Here is a 15,586-nt window from a genome sequence, read left to right as displayed (position 1 = left end):
ACACTAATCTGTAGTTTATATGACCCTGCATTCGTTTTTGCCGACAGTGTCATGCATAGGCCCGCCCACCTTCCTTCACCCATTCTGTGACGTACTTCCTGCTGTACAGGAAGTACGTCACCGAGATTCCCATTTGGCCGTGCTCTGCCATTTACACTCACTGCATCACCATAGACCTGTAATAATGCATAATCCATGCGGTAGGCACGGATCATGCAGTAACGCACAAATGACTTTGCGATGGGATTGTGGTGATTTGACTACTTCGGTGCAGCGCGACTCTTCGCATAAGTATGAAAGTCCTCATAGACTTTCATTACCCTTGCAATTTTGAGTGTGAATACTTTTTTATTATGCACAGTACTATACAAGTGGACAGGTCTGAAGCATTTAGCATTAGCTTGGACCCACAAACGCGTTTCCTGTGCTAAATGAATTTCTTGTTTCACCAGCTGTGGTTATTGAGATAAGCCACTCTGGGGTTTATTCACTATAACAAATAGTGTGCCTTATCAGAGTTAACACGCCTTATCAGAGTAGCATAGTGAGCGCTAGGAACTTATGCCTGCTAATTGGCAATGACGAGAGCTCCACCCGTCCTGCCCTGAGCCCCTGCGGGTCCAGTCACTTTAAAGGGCATTATCCCTGCACTTTGATTGGCCCAAATAGGCTGCCTGTCAGGTTTCCTGTCAAGTGACAGGCAGCCTATTGGGCCAATCAAAGTGCGGGAATAATGCCCTTTAAAGTGATTGGACCCGCAGGGGCTCAGGGCAGGACGAGTGGAGCTCTCGTCATTGCCAATTAGCAGGCATAAGTTCCTAGCACTCGCTATGCTACTCTGATAAGGCGTGTTAACTCTGATAAGGCACGTTAACTCAGATAAGGCGTGTAAACTCAGATAAGGCATGCTATTTGTTATAGTGAATCAACCCCCTCATTTTTTATGTGTTTAGAGATTTTAACCTAGTTTTATTCATATCCGGGCTCCTCTTTACCCCCTTGTGATGGGAGACAAGAGAGCAGGCAGACAGCAGTAGAATGGGGGGCAGGCCCAGATTTACCTCACTGGAGGCTATAGGCACAGATGTTCTGGCACCTTAGACTTTGCCCTCCATGAAACCTACAAACCCCCTCTCAAACCGCACCGCAAGTGTACTTTCTGGTCCAGCTGTCACTTCTCCCTTACTTCCCTTGCCGGTCATAGGTCGCTACAGGTTCCCCTTAGTATTAGGTAGCCAAAGCTATCCTCAGTATTAAGTAGCTAGAGGTGCCCTGACTGAAGGGAGATCTCGTTAGTGGGATGCAGAGAGCTGAGCGAGTAACCTCTCATTAACACTCTCATCAGAACTCTGCATAGGGAAGGAGGGAGGGAAACACTGGGGAAGGGGATTAAGCCGCCTTTCCATCATAAGGCGCTTGTAGGCACTTGCATAGACGCATGTTTAGCACCAGCTGCCTTTAGGCGTGTGCCTACTGTACCTACTGGTAAATCCGACCCTTTTGTATTTGGTAAATATTCGGCTCTACAGATGCAGCATTTCTTTCATGAGTGCCTAGGAATGTTTTTGATCTCAGCCTGACTCTTGGATGGTTCCCGAAGGAGCACTTCCAGCTTATTTAGCTAGATGAAATTGTATTTGTATTTCACATCATTTTTATACACAGCAGCAGTAGCGGCGGGTCTATGTTCCGGCTGTCGGGGAGCGCCGTTTCATGTCAGGAATAATAGACAGGAACTAGCGGTGCCTTTTTATCATGGCTTTTACAGCATTCTCCTGGATGAAAGGCAGCCGGTGAGAGGAATCCTACACCTCGCTCAGTAACGGCTCTAGATGTAGCCCCAGGCTGACAGCGTGTACCGAGATATTCTGCTGCAAAGAAAAGTCCTGTTACCATCAATTTCTCTTTACTTCCCAACGTTGTGGGGAAATGTGCTAAACTTTCCTCAAAGGAAGAGGAGCTATATATCTTTATGTCAGTGAGGTTTATTTAACCACTTAACCCATTCGCGTTCCGTCTTTTTCACGTGAGAAATTAGCCTATAACTTTATCACTACTTATCACAATGCACTGATCTATATCTTGTTTTTTCCGCCACCAATTAGGCTTTCTTTGGGGGGTACATTTTGCTAAGAGACACTTTACTGTAAATGCATTTTAACAGGAAGAATAAGAAAAAAATGGAAACATTCATTATTTCTCAGTTTTCAGCCATTATAGTTTTAAAATAATACATGCCTGCATAATTAAAACTCACGTATTGTATTTGCCCATTTGTCCCGGTTATTACACCGTTAAAATTATGTCCCTATCACAATGTATGGCGACAATATTTTATTTGGAAATAAAGGTGCATTTTTTCCATTTTGCATCTACCACTATTTACAAGTTTAAAATAAAAAAAAATATAGAAATATTTCATCTTTACATTGATATTTAAAAAGTTTAGACCCTTAGGTAAATATTTACATTTTTTTTTTATTGTAATGTTTTGTTTTTTTATAGTAAACATTTTATTTGGGTAGTTTTGGGAGGGTGGGAGGTAAACAATAGATTTATAATGTAAATGTGTGTTAATTTTTTTTTTTCAGGTGTAGTATTACTTTTTGGCCACAAGATGGCCAGTTTGTTTACATGACGTCACTCTAAGCGTAGCACACGCTTAGAGTGACGCATCAGGGAGGAGACAGCCAGAAAAAGCACAGCTTCCGAGAGAAGCTGTCGCTTTTTCAGCGGGGGAGAGGAATCAGTGATCGGGCACCATAGCCCGATACATTGATTCCGTGGCTACCGAATACGCGGCCGGGAGTGCGCGTGCACGCGCGCGATCGGCCGCGGGAGCGCGCGGTAGCGCGCATGGTTCCTGGACGTAGAAACTACGTCCAGGAACCAAAATAGGTTAAGTACTAGCGGTCTCTACTCCCTTAAAGTGAATCTCCGGACTAAAAATCTGCTCAGCAGAACTGAAAAGGTTTGGTGTTTCTTTAACAGTTTCACAGCATCAGAACTTTGTTTTCCTTACCAAACCATTTTTAGCTGCATTTTTAGCTAAGCTCCACCCATCAAAGAAAACTGCCCGGGCTTTTTTTCCCTGATGCTGTGCAAAGCATGATGGGATTTCCTATGTTGTTGTTCACGTTGCCTAGCAACTGGGAGGGGTGATCAGCACACAGGACAGTTGGAACTGTGTCACAGTCACCTCCTTTCAACCAAAAAGATGGCTGCCGTCATGAACCCACCCTGTTTCAAAAGAACAGGCAAATTCTGTTCTGTTCTTTTGAAACGGTGGGTAAGAGATTATATTACCTAGCTATCTATTTTAATTAACATAACTAATGTAACTTAATGACAGTATGTTTGTTTAGGCTGAAGTTCCTCTTTAAGGACGAGAGACCGTTGGTACCAGAAACCATGGAATACCATCAAATTGCTGCACATACCCGCCGCAACCGCCATCCACGCCACGTGCTGGGAACCTCAGCCCACCCACTCTGCCGTCTCTAAGATGGCAGAGCTCTGAGAGACGGTCAGGAGTTTCTTTCATTGGCTCCTGACCGTGTGATCAATGTAAGCCAATGGGAGTTGCTTACATTGATAGACAGGGTCAGGAGGAGCCAATGAAATTGGCTCCTGACCTGCTCACAGAGCTGCTCTTCAGTCATAGAGAGAGCGAGTGAGCTGCGGTGGGGAGACAGCGAGAGTGACGAGTGCGCGCGGCGGTGAGCTGAAATCTATGCCCTGGCAGCCACATCAGCATCAACACAGGGTGTAGATTTCAACTAGTTGTTGTCCTTAAATTGTTAAATCTACCCCCCCCCCTCACTCCAGGCTAGCTATAGACATGTGCTAATGTAGGCCACACATGAGGGACTGCTTGGATGGGATTGGAGGTAGCTGAAACATTCTGAGCTCGATTGCAAATAGGCATCAAGAAATACAAGAGTTCTGCAGCACTTTGATAGGTCCGTCAGAGGCTGGCAGGTCCACTGAGAGGTTAGAAGGTTTGCATGAGTATATGGTTAAAAAAATACTCAACATCTACGAAAAGTGTTTTGGGGTGTTATTTTTTTGGTTTGTTGTGAACAAGCCTTTAAAGGACAACTGAAGCGAGAGGGATATGAAGGCTGCCCTATGTATTTCCTTTTAATTAATACCAGTTACCTGGCTGTCTTTGACTATATTTGCCACATGCTTGTTTCAGGTGTGTGATTTAGACACTACTGATGCATGACAGGTCAGCAGGATTGCCAGGTAACTGCTATTGCTTAAAGTAAACCTGAGATGAAATAAATGGAAGAATTCATACATACCTGGGGCTTCCTCCAGCCCCCTTCGGCCTGAACGCTCCCCTGCCACCATCCTCCGCCTCTTGAATCCTCCGGTAACTTCAGGAGTCGGGGCTTACCACTCTCGCGCTGCCCGTCGTTCTGCACTTTCGCAGTCCTACTGCGCAGCCTCAGAACCCTCCCGGCTGCGGGAGCGCATTGAGGGAGCATGTGCGGACGCATTGTGCAGACTGGCCGAAGTTACCGGGAGGATTGCAGAGGATCCAGGAGGCGGATTGATCAGGCCAAAGGGGGTTAGAGGAAGCCCCAGGATGTATGAATTTTTCCTTTTATTTCATCTCGGGTACAATCCAACCCACCCCCCACCCCCCTCTCTCTCTCTCTCTCTCTCTCTCTCTCTCTCTCTCTTTCTCTCAAAGAGAGATTATTTTATATTAACCTCCCATATAGGGTGACATAGTGCCCATCTAAGATCCAGCTGTTTCTTTTCATTTAAAGTGGACTTGAACTGTTGCACAGAAGGAAAACATAAGAAATTCCAACTATGAAACACTTTCCTAGTAGAAAATGGCTTCTGAGAGCAAGAAAGAGATAAAAAGAGGAATTTTCTGATCAGTGAGGGTCACACTGTAGTCACTTCCTGTCTGAGTCAGGACTGAGTCAGCCACTTACATACCTGATATTTAACTCTTTCAGGCAGAGAAAGAAAAAAAGGAACACAGCATAATTATTTGTGTGCTAGGCACTGTACATACACATGTCTATCTCATCATGTCACATGTCAGTTCGGGTATCCTTTAAGAATAGAGATGTAGCGAACGGTTCCCAAACCGTTCGCCGGCGAACATCTCTGAATACATGGGGCTTTTACTACTTCCGGGTCGCTCTGACCCGGAGTAGTACGCCTGCGCTGCCCGGCGAAGCGCGTCCTAGATCGCGCTCCTGTTGCCGGGCACTCTCTGCGCATGTGCGTGACGTCATGAACGACGTCACGCACATGCGCAGAGAGTGCCCGGCAACAGGAGCGCGGACTAGGACGCGCTCCGCCGGGCAGCGCAGGCGTACTACTCCGGGTCAGAGTGACCCGGAAGTAGTAAAAGCCCCAGAGATGTTCGCCGAGCGAACAGTTCGCAACATCTCTATTTAAGAACAAGGTACAGGTAGAAAACAAAACAGAGACTATAGGTTTGTTCTTAAGTCGGAACACTGTGCCCCCTGTGCCTCCTCTATACCATACTGTGTCTACCTCTGTGCTGTTTATTCACCACTGAATATATCCCACGCTGCTTCGAAAAGCTCTCACTCTTCTTCTCCTTCAATGTAAAAGTGACATCATTGCAATGGGCATGAAGTTTGTATCGGCAGGTTGTTTGTAAGCCAAGACGTATGTAACCTGGAGATTACCTGTACAGAGCTATCTAAATATATGTATTGTTCTTTACAGATCTATGTAAATATATGTCTTCTTCTAGTCGGTGACTCTATTAACTCTAATTGTATTCATAGCCTTTAAAATGATACAGTGCATTTCTTATTGTCAAATGTCAATAAAAAGAAAAACTAATGATAATAGAAAGGACTAGCATGGTTTGAACAATAAAACTACATCTTTTGCTAAAAAAATAAATAATAGGAGACACAAACAGTGATATTTGAGAAGTGAAGTGAAGTTTATTGGATTTACAGAAAGTGCGCAATAACAAAATTAGGCAGGTGCATAAATTTGGGCACCACAAAAAAAAATGAAATTAATTTTTAGTAGGTTCCAGTGAGAGTCTGGAATCTGGTTGAAGGTATTTTGGACCATTCCTCTTTACAAAACATCTCTAGTTCATTTAGGTTTGATGGCTTCCGAGCATGGACAGCTCTCTTTAACTCACACCTCAGATTTTCAATGATATTAAGGTCTGGGGACTGAGATGGCCATTCCAGAACATTGTACTTGTTCCTCTGCATGATTGCCTTAGTGGATTTTGAGGAGTGTTTAGAGTCATTGTCTTGTCGAAATATCCAGTCCTGGCACAGCTTCAGCTTTGTCACTGATTCCTGGACATTGGTCTCCAGAATCTGCTGATACTGAGTGGAATCCATGGGTCCCTCAACTTTGACAAGATTCCCAGTCCCTGCACTGGCCACACAGCCCCACAGCATGATGGAACCACCACCATATTTTACTGAAGGTAGCAGGTGTTTTTCTTGGAATGCTGTGTTCTTTTTCCTCCATGTATTGTTATGTCCAAATTACTCAATTTTAGTTTCATCAGCCCACAGCACCTTTTTTCCAAAATGACGCTGGCTTGTCCAAATGTGCTTTAGCATCCCTCAAGCAGCTCTGTTTGTGCTGTGGGCGGAGAAAAGACTTCCTCTGCATCACTATCGTATACTGCATCTCTTTGTGTAAAGTGCGCAGAATGGTTGAACGATGCACAGTGACTCCATCTGCAGCAAGATGATGTTGTGGGTCTTTGGTGCTGTTCTGTGAGTTGACTCTGACTGTTCTCACCATTCGTCGCTTCTGTCAATCCAAGATTTTTCTTGGTCTGCCACTTCAAGCCTTAAAGGGACTCCGAGCAGTGCAGAAACTATGGAAAGTTGCATATCATTTTGAAGCTCTCTTTCTCATCTTTCCAACGATATATAAACCACCACCCTACGCCTTTTAGTTTTCACTATTTTCGCGATCGAAGTCGTGGCAAATGCGATTTCAATCGCGAAAATAACGAAAACTAAAAGGTGTAGGGCGGCGGTTTAGGTGTCATTGGAAAGAGGAGAAAGAGAGCTTCAAAATGGTATGCATCTTTCCATAGTTACTTGTATTACACAGGACGACTTTTCTCCAAAGTCAGCAGCTGAATGGAGCTTCTGACACTGAAAAGTGTCGTCCTGTGTAATACAAGCAACTATGGAAAGATGCATACCATTTTGAAGCTCTCTTTCTCCTCTTTCCAATGACACATAAACCGCTGCCCTACGCCTTTTAGTTTTCGTTATTTTCGCGATCGAAATCGCGTTTGCCATGACTTCGATCGCGAAAACAGCGAAAACTAAAAGGCGTAGGGCGGCGGTTTATATATTGTTGGAAAGAGGAGAAAGAGAGCTTCAAAATGGTATGCATCTTTCCATAGTTTCTGCACTGCTCAGAGTCCCTTTAACTTGAACTGAGTCTGTGATCTTCTACTTCCTCGGTATATGTTGCTAACTGTGGAAACAGACAGCTGAAATCTCTGAGACAGCTTTCTGTATCCTTCCCCTAAACCATGATGGTGAACAATCTTTGTCTTCAGGTCATTTGAGAGTTGTTTTGAGACCCCCATGTTGCTACTCTTCAGAGAAAATTAACCACTTCACCACTGAGGGGTTTTACCCCCTGACCACCAGAGCAATTTTCACCTTTCAGCGCTCCTTCCATTCATTAGTCTATAACTTTATCATTACTTATCACAATTAAACGACCTATATCTTGTTTTTTCCACCACCAATTAGGCTTTCTTTAGGTGGGACATTATGCCAAGAATTATTTTATTCTAAATGTGTTTTAATGGGAAAATAGGAAAAATGTGGGAAAAAATTCATTATTTTTCAGTTTTCAGCCATTATAGTTTTTAAATAATGCATGCTACTGTAATTAAAAGACATGAAATGTATTTGCCCTTTTGTCCCGGTTATAAAACCGTTTAAATTATGTCCCTATCACAATGTTTGGCGCCAATATTTTATTTGGAAATAAAGGTGCATTTTTTTCAGTTTTGCGTCCATCCCTAATTACAAGCCAATAGTTTATAAAGTAACAGTATTGTACCCTCCTGACATAAATATTTAAAAAGTTCAGTCCCTAAGGTAACTATTTATGTTTTTTTTTTTATTGTACATTTTTTTTTTTTTAATTACAAAAAAAAAAAATTGGGAGTGTGGGAGGTAATGAGTTAATTTTTTGTGTAAAAGTAATTTACTTGTATGTGAAAAATGTTTAGGGTGTAGTTTTACTATTTGGCCACAAGATGGCCACAGTAACTTTTTGTTTTAATGCGACCTCCAAGCGTCCTTCCGGACGCTTGGAGGAAGTACTTGGAGGCTGGGTAAGTGTTTTTTTTTCACAATGATCGCGCTGCTCATCGGAGAGCAGCAGATCATTGCGGGGCTTAGATCAACGAACGGGAATGGATTTTCCGGTTCATTGATCTCCGGGCAAGCGGCGTGTTTACGAGCGGGAGCGCCGTCCCTGGGGGTTAAAGGATGGAAAAAGGGATGGAGAAATTCATACGGGCGGGGGTAAAGTGGTTAAAAGAGGAGGGAAACTTACAAGTGACCCCCGTAAATACTCTCTCATAATTGGATTCACCTGTGTATGTAGGTCAGGGGTCACTGAGCTTACCAAGACAATTTGAGTTCCAATAATTAGTTCTAAAGCTTTTGGAATCAATAAAATGACAAATTTATGCACCTGCCTAAACTTATTTAAACAATTATTGCGCACTTTCTGTAAATCCAATAAACTTCATTTCACTTCTCAAATATAACTGTGTGTGTCTCCTATATGATATATTTAACTGACATTTTTTATCGTAACAACCAACGATTTATATTATGACGATTAACAAGGTTGCCCAAACTTTCGTATCCCACTGTATATGCATACAGTATATTTTTATTATTTTCTTTTTTTGGTAGTATTGTTTCATGAAATTGGATGCTGCTTCAGTAGATCTGTCCTATTTCCCCAGCTGTGTCACCAATGTTCAGCAATTTCTCCCATTCAGTTCTCTAGCTGTCACTTTTCTGTTCGGAGCTGTCAATCAAGCATGTGACTACATCAGTCTGATGCGCAGAGCCGGCGGGAGAGCGGAGTACACAGAGGCAGCCGGGGGAATAGTCAAAGTTGAATTTTTTTTTTTATTGGATAACTTTTGAAGGGCAAAAATTGTTTGAAAAGATTTGAATCACAAACGCTACTCTTATGCTGAAGGCGAAACCAGACAATCTTCATGGAGATGTTATTGAAAGAGGATCTGGAAGGAAAATAACGTAATAAATAAAATTGCTTATTTATATATATATATATATATATATATATATATATATATATATATATATATATATATATATATATATATATATATATATATTATTATTTTTTTTACATGATTTAGTCAGTGTTTGCCCATTGTGAAATCCTTACCTGATTCACATTCTGAAGTGTATCCCAGGTGGCGACCTCTTTACTCCTATCACATGCATCACTGTGGAATGTTGGTTTCTGAGAATCCCTAAGCCAGTGAAAATAATGCCTGGTCTCCCAGAATGCCCTGGGTGGAGATTTACACATAGCTAAACAGCCTAGGCTAAGCATCACTGGGAGGGCGTGGTTACATACCAATATGGAGCAATATATAAGGATAGGAAGTGTTTTTGATGCTGAAACCAGGAAAACTACCATAAAAGTGGGTTTCCTGAATAATTTACTGCATTTTACTGTATGCACTGCCTCTTTAAAGAGACCTAGAGATAATAGCAGTCGGCTATTAAAGATTTTTACTTACCCAGGGCTTCCTCCAGCCCCATAAGTCTGGCTACGTCCCTCGCCGTCCTTCCGTGTGCCTCCGTTAAGCCGCGATCAGCTCCCGGTACTCGGCTCAGTCAGGCCCAGTCTCAGTGACGTCAGTCGGAGTCTTCTGCACTTGCGCACAAGCTCCACGCATGCATAGAAGCCCCCCTATTGGCCTCACTGAGCTGAATACCGGAGAAGATTGTGGCTTAACGGAGGTGCTAAGGAGGACGGCGAGAGACACGTCCATGCTTATGGGGCTGGAGGAAGCCCCGGGAAAGTAACACTCTTTAATAGCCTTGGTCTCTGGAACACTTTGAGGCGCTCCTACACCTGTTTTATGGTTTGTGACACCTGGTGTGTCATTTTAGCACAGTTGATATTGGGTATCTTTTTGTACTTTGTATGTTATGTGCGCAGGGATATTTGACATATAGTGATGTCCAAGAGAGCTGTGCATGAAAGAGAGGGGTTACAGTACATGAATGATACACATGAAAGAGGGGGCTGCACAAGGAATGGGAGGGGTCTGCAGTACATGGATGATACACATGGAAGAGGAGGCTGTACATGGAATGGGAGGGGGCTGCTGTACATGTATGATACATATGGAAGAGGGGGCTGCACATGGAATGGGAGGGACGCTGCTGTACATGTATGATACACATGGAAGAGGGGGCTGCACATGGAATGGGAGGGGGGCTGCTGTACATGGATGATACACATGGAAGAGGGGGCTGCACATGGAATGGGAGGGGGCTGCAGTACATGGATGATACACATGAAAGAGGGAGTTGCACATGGAATGGGAGGGGACTGCTGTACATGGCTCATACACATTGAAGAGGGGGCTGCACATGGAATGGGAGGGGGCTGCTGTACATGGATGATACACATGGAAGAGGGGGCTGCACATGGAATGGGAGGGGGCTGCTGTACATGGATGATACACATGGAAGAGGGGGCTGCACATGGAATGGGAGGGACGCTGCTGTACAGGGATGATACACATTGAAGAGGGGGCTGCACATGGAATGGGAGGGGGCTGCAGTACATGGATCATACACATTGAAGAGGGGGATGCACATGGAATGGGAGGGGGCTGCAGTACAGGGATGATACACATTGAAGAGGGGGCTGCACATGGAATGGGAGGGGGCTGCAGTACATGGATCATACACATTGAAGAGGGGGATGCACATGGAATGGGAGGGACGCTGCTGTACATGGATGATACACATAGAAGAGGGGGCTGCACATGAAATGGGAGGGGGCTGCAGTACAGGGATGATACACATTGAAAAGGGGGCTGCACGCATGGATGACACACATTGAAAAGGGGGCTGCACATGGTATGGGAGGGTCTGCAGTACATGGATGATACGCATAGCAGAGGAGGCTGCACATATAATGGGAGGGGCTGCAGTACATGGATGACACATATTGAAGAGGAGGCTGCACATGGAATGGGAGGCGGTTACAGTACGTGGATGATACACATTGAAGAGGGGGCTGCACATGGAGCTGCTAAGCTTGGAAGGGGAGCCCCAATATACTTGGCCTAGGAGCGAAAAACTATAAATCCGGCCTTGACAGGGGGTACATTTTGCAAATAGTTCCCCTTTAAGCTGCTAGATATTTGTGTGCGTCCTTAGTCTCCAGAGATGATAATCCAGCGCTTGCTTAGCTACATTAATAGCAGCAGCAATGATTGCACCGCTGTAACAGGCAATGTAGATGTAAGAGCACAGCAGAGATCTCGCGCACAGAATATAATGGAATTTTGATGAGATGATGAGTAAATTACAGGGCCTCTTGGGGACGGAGATATTTCCAGTGCAGTTCCTCAGTCTCTCAGTACGTTTTAAGTCTGGCAATGCTCGTCTGGTGTGACTCATTGCATTAATAAAACCATCAACCAGCGCAATTGCCTGTGTCAGGGTACTTATACTTAAAGTGAAATGCCATCTTTGTTAAAGTGATTGCTTTGACACGCATCAGGACTGCTCATGTCATTCTGTAATTTAATGTTACTAAAATTATATTTCCATTTCAATTCGCATGTCTTAATGGGCTAAAGCCTCGTACACATGTGTGAGGCGTGTCGCCAGGAAGGGATATGGACTCAATCCCTTCAGTGACATTGTAGGGCCAAGGCTTTCCAGACTAATGACGTGTTCTGTTGCTATGCAGGGGGGAAGAGGGCTGATGGAAGGGTGGGTGAGTGATGTCATGCAATGGGTGGGGTGAGTGGGGAGAACAATGTTCTCAGCCGGAGATCGGATGAAGCATCCTGAAGTTCCCGTGACTGGGAGCAGCACCGGACCGCCCATGACGGGGTAAGGAAGGTTCCTCAGGCGGCAGAAGTGTGTGGGGGGGGGACTGAGCTGGAGGAGGTAGCAGCCAGGAAGGGGGAGCAGCAGGCAGAGCGGTGGGGAGGGAGGTCAGACCCCCCTCTCCCTCACCTGGGACTCCACCATCCACGCTCCCCCTCCAGCAATTTTTGCTATATTTAGAGCTGGCAGCGATCGGGGAAGCAATTAATTACTTCCTAGCGTTCCACCGCTCGCCACATCACTTCCACGTCAGGAAGTGACGCAATGAGGGGTGGAAAGTAAGGAAGTGAGTAATTGCTTCCCTGTTTTGCCAGCTCTGATTGATAAAAAGCTTGATCATTAACCCTCCCAGTACCTAGAAAACCAGTCAGATGGTTTTAGCTTTTAATTTTATGCTGTGAAATTTGATTATAATACGGCAAAAATAAAGCAGTCGCCAAGAACAACGAATCAGGGTTTAGGTGTTAAGCGCAGCCAGGATTGTGATTGGTTTCTGTGGGTAACTCTTCTATTATTGGTTTGCTTCAATTCTCTATGTACTTGTTTTGATGAATCGGCAATGGTGTGTGTTATATTTGCAGTGTATGATGCAGTGGGAAAGCTGGGAAGCAGCCTAGTGAATGGGAATGTGGACAGACTGGGCTCCTACAGTGAATGTCTCTCTGTACAAGGTCCTCGGGGAAACTTCCAAGGAGAATACTGCAAGCTGCATGTGGAGCAGGTATGGCTGTGCTTTTGTAGCAGACCTCTGAATTTCTCTGACTAAAGTTTGGTCCATGAATAATTTTATCAGCTGTGCTCAGCTTAAAGGGATACTGTAGGCACAGACCATACTGGGCCTGCATAGTACGCTCCTGGTGCCATCAGCGGGAGCGAGGACACGGCAACGCAGGCACAGTGGTTTTCAGACTTTAAAGTCTGAAATTCCAGAAGTAAACCGGAGGCGGGGCCGGAGCATTGGGGAGTGGCTGCGCGGGCACAGGATGTCTGTGGGGGACCATTAGAAGCCCCGGGTAACTTCAACTAATTTCCCCCCGACCTACCTACAGTATCCCTTTAAAGGAATACTATCGATAGCCAAGAGTTCTAAAATGACAATGTGCAAATAATGTCTAAGTAGCTGTGTAAACATTTTCCTACTTTTCATGTGAAATATCAGAGGCAAAAACTGTAATTTATTGAGGGTAGGATTTAGCTATATTAAGACAAATCAATTGCAGAAGGGGTGTCTGCTTCAATGCACAGCCAGAGTTGCATATCGGACTACAGAAAGCAAATATCAAACATATCAAACTCTGAAAGCAAAAACAGTATGAAAAAGCTGTGACAATTTTACATTTCCTCTGCTCTCTTCAGACACGTCAGTCAGAAACACAGGACACAGAAACTGCAGCTGTTGGGAGCTCTCTTCTCACAGAGCTACACAGAGTTAACTGATCAGGTGAGAGGGGAATTTCCCCTCTCCTCATGGCTCAGTCAGCCATCAGTTTTGGCGTTAGTAAACTTTGAATGTATATAGATAACAGTAAACAAAGAAGTTGCTACTAAAATGTATACAGCAGTACTTGGCAGCACTTCCCAAACAATTCCTGTGTCAATTGAAAAAAATATGTGAATTGATAGTATTCCTTTAAAGGGAAGGTTCAGGGAAACCTGTAAAAAAATAAAAATCCCTATCCACTTACCTGGGGCTTCCTCCAGCCCGTGGCAGGCAGGAGGTGCCCTCGCCGCCGCTCCAGAGGCTTCCGGTCGTCTTCGGTGGCCGACCCGACCAGGCCGGCTGCCAGGTCGGGCTCTTCTGCGCTCCAAGGACGGGCTCTTCTGCGTCCCACGCGGGCGCGCTGACGTCATCGGACGTCCTCCGGGCTGTACTGCGCAGGCGCAGAACTACTGCGCCTGCGCAGTACAGCCCGGAGGACGTCCGATGACGTCAGCGCGCCCGCGTGGGACGCAGAAGAGCCCGTCCTTGGAGCGCAGAAGAGCCCGACCTGGCAGCCAGCCTGGCCAGGTCGGGTCGGCCACCGAAGACGACCGGAAGCCTCTGGAGCGGCGGCGAGGGCACCTCCTGCCTGCCACGGGCTGGAGGAAGCCCCAGGTAAGTGGATAGGGATTTTTATTTTTTTACAGGTTTCCCTGAACCTTCCCTTTAAGGCTATTCCTTGTATATACTAGAATGTTTATGGTCATTGCTATGTTGCAAGGTCCAGTCACTCTTCTAACAAATGGTCTTACATTATCCCCAAGCACCTCCTGATACATTAAAGAGGAATAAGTCATAGTGAATTCTTTGATGGTAAACAGCTCAGGCCCTGATGCAGCAAAACTAGACCCAAACCATAACATTTCCACCACACCACCAGGCTTTAAAGTTGGTATTACATTCTGATGACAAAATTCTCTCTGTTTTTTTTGCTCCAAATGTCTTCAGGTACTGTCGCCAATTGGCAAATAACTCTGTTTACCCTCATTAATCCAGAGCATATTATTGTACAGGGTGGGCCATTTATATGGATACACCTTAATAAAATGGGAATGATTGGTGATATTAACTTCCTGTTTGTGGCACATTAGTATATGTGAGGGGGAAAACATTTCAAGATGGGTGGTGACCATGGTGGCCATTTTGAAGTCTGCCAAATCCAACTTTTGTGTTTTCAATAGGAAGAGGGTCATGTGACACATCAAACTTATTGGGAATTTCACAAGAAAAACAATGGTGTACTTGGTTTTAATGTAACTTTATTCTTTCATGAGTTATTCACAAGTTTCTCTTTGTTGACATGTAGCTGAGGATAACACGTGAGGAGTGGATAGAAATTGTGTTGAAGTCTGGTGAACACAGACATCCCCCCTCACATATACCAATGTGCCACAAACAGGAAGTTACTATCACCAACCATTCCCATTTTATTAAGGTGTATCCATATAAATGGCCCACCCTGTAGAAGTCCTTGTCTTTCACTGGGAGTCCATACCTTAGTTTTGTAATTATGTTCTTTGTAGTTAGGCCGCCAAAGGTTTCGCCGGCACACATTACATATATGGTAAATCAAAGTCGTGCAACTTTTTTTTTCTATTGGTAAATCTATACACATTAACAGCAGGGTTGTGGTGTAAACTACTTGTTGGTCATGTAATACAATTCTTACCTTCAGCATCTTGCATTTTCCACTTGGGCTGCACATCACTTCTGAATAGTAATCTCGCTATGTAATTTCTGGAGGTAACTAAGTAACCAATAGGGATGATCGCAGATATGCAAATTGTTCCAAGTTGATGCAAATTTATGCAAATATATGCAGCTTTAAAATTGACCAATTCATTTAAACCTGGGTTTAAATGGATTGGTCCATTTTCAAAATGCATACATTTGCATAAAAATTTGCATAATTTCAAATCAATTTGCGTCTCATTGATCATCC

General features: G+C 44.4%; 1 protein-coding gene across 1 annotated transcript in view; it reads left to right on the top strand.

Moving 5' to 3' along the window:
- The first annotated feature begins 12,127 nt into the window (after positions 1-12,127).
- LOC137560222 (O-acyltransferase like protein-like) overlaps positions 12,128-15,586 on the top strand; it is a 90,670-nt gene continuing 87,211 nt past the window's right edge. Inside the window, exons 1-2 of the mRNA XM_068271856.1 lie at positions 12,128-12,167; positions 12,746-12,885. The gene's annotated coding sequence lies outside the window, so the exon portion shown is untranslated. The remainder of the gene's footprint in view (positions 12,168-12,745; positions 12,886-15,586) is intronic.

Source organism: Hyperolius riggenbachi, chromosome 1 (assembly GCF_040937935.1).
Source record: "Hyperolius riggenbachi isolate aHypRig1 chromosome 1, aHypRig1.pri, whole genome shotgun sequence".
Taxonomy (NCBI): domain Eukaryota; kingdom Metazoa; phylum Chordata; class Amphibia; order Anura; family Hyperoliidae; genus Hyperolius; species Hyperolius riggenbachi.
This window is presented reverse-complemented; position numbering and strand designations above follow the sequence as displayed.